Source organism: Peromyscus californicus, unplaced genomic scaffold, assembly GCF_007827085.1.
Source record: "Peromyscus californicus insignis strain IS unplaced genomic scaffold, ASM782708v3 Scaffold_18__1_contigs__length_77618521, whole genome shotgun sequence".
NCBI lineage: Eukaryota > Metazoa > Chordata > Mammalia > Rodentia > Cricetidae > Peromyscus > Peromyscus californicus.
Window position 1 is genome coordinate 66,661,428 of NW_026294480.1, and position 4,550 is coordinate 66,665,977.

Below are 4,550 nucleotides of genomic sequence, written 5' to 3' on the forward strand. Positions count from 1 at the left end.
TCTGATTTAGCATCAGAATCTTTCTTAAACTTTTGATCTCTTTAAGCACTGAACCCAGCTCTGTTACACTTCCTGGTGTTTCTTTTCTCCCCAAACTTTATTATTTGCATTTTTCTTGCTTAGTTTGTTCCTTTTTGACATATATCTGCATAATAGTGGTCACTAATAACCACAGGACACAGTCAATACTAGGCTATCTTGAAATCTCCTCGGCCAATGTTATTACTCCCAAACCTTTCACTGTAGTCTCATGCAGATGTTTTAGATAAGGACAAAAAGTAGCTACCTTCTTTGCTAAAGCATTACAAGAACACAAGAAGAGTCTCTTGGCCACTTACTAATATTTTTCTCCTCTGAAACATCTTGGACTGGGTCCCCACAGTTCAAATTGCACTCAGCACGCTCTGCCATAGTCCCACTAATATGGCCCATTAAACCCCACTTAATGAGTTCAACTGCTTTCCTAATCCAAAATCCTAAAACCTACTTTATACCAACAAGCAGTATGATCAGGCTTTTATAGCAATATCCTGCTCCCTGGCACCAACTTCTGTCTTAGTCAGTGTTATTTTGTTGTGATGAGACACCATGACAACAGAAATTCTTATAAAAGACAGCATGTAATTGGGCCTGGCTTATAGTTCAGAGGTTCAGTCCATTTTTCTCATGGGAACATGGTGACATGCAGGAAATCATGGTGCTGGAGAAGTGAAAGTTCTACATTCAGATCTGAATGCAGTAGGAAGAGAGAGACACTAAACCTGGCTTGAGCTTTTAAAACCCCAAAGCCCACCCCCAGTGACATACTTCCCCCAACAAGGCCACACCTACTCAACAAGGCCACATCTCCAAATCCCTCTCAACTAGTGCCCCTACCTAATATCCAAGCATTCAAATATGTGATCCTATGGCAGCCATGCTTATTCAAACCCCCACACTTTGTGTTGCTCACTATCACAGTTCTCTTTTTAGAATTAAACATTTTATTCTTACTAAGTAACAATGGTTCAATTTTTCCTCATATTCGCTGAATTCAATTTCCTTGGAGGTTTTTAGATAAAGTATCATTTCTTTCTCTAGTCAGAATCTTTCTTTTCCTTGATATAGAGCATCATCTGTGTTAGGTCTCTACTCATGATGTTTTGTAACATATTATGGTTGCTTTCTATTTTATTAGGTGTGAAATATTCTACTTAAGTGGAATTTGATATGAGTGTTGCATAAATGGAGCAGATGAAAGTGGGCCCTCCATTCTGAAGATAGTCTCCCTTGACTACCTTCACTACCACACTGGAGGCTACAGCTGCTCTACTCATATCATTGCAGCATGAGTCTTCCACCAAGCTGCTTTAAAATCAGAATAACCTTTCCTGAAGTATCCTCACCAAGAGACATTTTGTAGATCAGTTTGTTCCTGTTGTCACCACCATATCCCAGCTACTGGCATACATAATTAAAACCTCATGTGTGCCAATAAAATGATTCACAACACAAAGACACTTGCCTCCAAGACTGATGATCTGAGTTCAATAGCCAGGACTCACAGTGTAGCAGGACTAACTCCTGTAAATTGTCCTATGATATCTACATGTATAGCATGGTAAATGGGCACACAAACACTCAAACAATAATTAAATAAGTAAAAGAAAAGGAAGTAAGTTGAGATGACACAAACAAAAATAAAAGATTTAAGTGGCACGTTGCTGCTCCACTGTATGCAAATGCCAAGAACTGAAAGCTCAATACCACTTTATTATTTTGAAGGGACTTTTTTTCCTGTGTTTTATTGCTGTGATAGGGTTTGCTTGATTTTGACTTGATATATCTTTCAAAAGTTCTCTCATATTCCAAAAGGTGCTTGAACCACTTCGCCAAAATATTTCTCTAGTTGTTAATGATGGATATTCATAATATTCTGGATATAAACTACTATAATGAATTATTTTATCTTACAATGTATTGTTTTAAAAGGTAATAGAGAGATGGAGAGATTACTCAGCATATAAGAAAACTAGTGCAATGATCTAGGTTTTGTTCACAGCACCCACTAAGCAGTTCACAATTGTATGTAATTCTAAATCTAGGGTATCTTATACATCTTACAACTTTCTAGGGCTCCAGAAAGTATGTGATGCACACATATTTACTTATACACTGTTTCAGTTAGAGATTCTATTGCTGTAAAGAGACATCATGACCGTAGAGATTCTTACAAAGGAAAACATTTAATTGGGAGTGACTTGCAGTTTCGGAGGTTTAGTCCATTATTGTCATGGTGGGAAGCATGGCAGCGTTCAGGCAGCAATGGTGCTGGAGAAAGCTAAGAATTCTACAATTGAATCAGTGGGCAGCAAAATGAGCAAGTGAGACATAGTAGACCTGGCATAAGCTTCTGAGACCTCAAAGCCTGCCCTCCAGTGACACACTTCCTACAACAGGACCACACCTCCTAAGAGTGCCTCTCCCTGTGAGCCTATGGGCCATTTTTAATTCAAACCACCACATGCACACACAAATACACACACACACACACACACACACACAAATAGAACCAATTTTTAAAACTTATTGAAAGGTTCAGGTTTAAAAATTAAAAGTAGAGAGGTAGTTTTTGTAAGGACGAAGGCAAAATAATCTGGTATCATTTTCCAATTTTCTCTGATTGCCACAAAATTAGCATAATACTTTCATATGTAATTATCACTTGTAAAAATAAATACCTAAACATCAAAACTTATGAATTATTAGTACTTTCTGTAATATCTCAGTTTTTAATATGGTTTCATTTAAGGTTTATAGTTTGTTAATGAGTTGCCATACAATGTAAAATATGCAATATAAATGCAAAATGGAATTAATAAGAAAAATATTTCATTTAAAAACTATAGAAAAGTAGGACTGCCTAATAAGAAAAATGACAAATGGAAGTTTAAAACTTTAAATTAAAAAGAGAACAAAGAAATTTAAAAGGTATCAAGGTATCAATCTCTATACAAAACTCAGCTGAGACACATAAACAGTAAGAAATGCCACTGTAATGTCTTGCAATGGAAACATTATTGAATAAAGCTCAGGTAAATTCTGCTGATGTGTTTTTTTCCATAAGCATTTCCAACATTAGAAAGTAATCAAAATTATTGTATAAATAAGATATGAAAAACAACTTATTTTATTTTAAACTTGTAGCATCCTATGTGCTATGTTATATTTGTTAAGCTTACACATGCAAGAACAAATATTCAAATAATTTTCTGTGCACAAACAAAAAGTGCAGAAATGGTTAGCAGTGGAAAATCTATGGTTACAGTAACAATGTATTTGTTAAGTCTTTCATAAGAAACATACTCAAAAATGCATGTGAAACTTATTATATGATGTTCTGATCCATTATCTTGAAAGCCATTCTAATCCTTTAACATATAAACAAGTAAGACTTGCATTTCATATAGAGAGTTTTAAAAAATGAATTTCATCCCAGAGACAAATTTACTAGTTTTCAGTTTTGATTATTTTCTACAGATCTACTTCAAATATATTTTTTTAAAAAAGACAAGAACCATCTTTGAAATAAGTCTTTACATGTCCGTTATTGATTCTCTTCACAATGGAAACCACTTAGAAAGTTTTGCATTCTAGAATATTTGACCAGGTAACTTGTTTGTGTGAGAATATTTTAAAGTCTATTCTGCAAGTCACACTGATGTTTTAAGTCTGTTCATCCTGTGTAGAAGGATTTCTGTTTCTTTGTCTTCTCTGCTGCCTCATCCTCAGAGTTGCCAACTGGATTGGTACTGGTACTGCCACATAAAGAGTAGGTGTTCAGGAGGAGGAAGAGGTCAGTGAGGAGGCTGAAGAGAATGAGCTGTAGGAGATTGTATCATTGTCCCTGTGCTTCCAGGAGAATGTAGTAGACTGTTCACCCTCTGCTGAAGACTCCTGGCTGATGATTGAGGCTGAGCTACTGGACCTAGTTACACTCTTAGACCTGTTCATCATGTTCATTCTGTTCACATTAGTTTCTATGATGCTTTGATGTAATAATAGTTAATTTCCTTGTTCTTTTAAAGCTTTACTTAACTCTGCTTTCTTAGTCACCTATACTTTATATAGGTATTTTGTTTTTCCTATAGAGTCATAACGACAATGTCTAAATTCCAAGCATTTTGGACATCTTACATTTTCCTTACTTGTTCTGTCTTGTTTCCAGACTATGAACCAATGCACGTTAGTCATTACCTAAAAAAAAAAACTTTTGCCACAATAAATTATGAAAGATTTGCTCTGTAAAGAAATAGAACAATTTAGAGTCAGAAATAATTAGTTTAGAAAGGTCCTATCATACTGGGTAAAATTTTATGAAGCTTTGTTGAAGTCTTTCACCACAGGGATTTCTACTACTACTCTTCTGATATGAAAAAAGGGTGATAATCATCAGGATACAAAACTTAGTGGCTCAGGGAGGGAAACACTGCAGCTCCACGAGATGAAGCCAAGAATCTAAAACTAATTAAATTACTCAACTGGATGGAAAATAAACTTTAGTACATACA

The 4,550-nt window shown here is 35.4% G+C and overlaps 1 pseudogene; it reads right to left on the reverse strand.

Moving 5' to 3' along the window:
* Positions 1-3,715: 3,715 nt before the first annotated feature.
* Positions 3,716-4,002, reverse strand: LOC128113190 (zinc finger CCHC domain-containing protein 10-like; annotated as a pseudogene).
* Between the last annotated feature and the right edge of the window lie 548 nt (positions 4,003-4,550).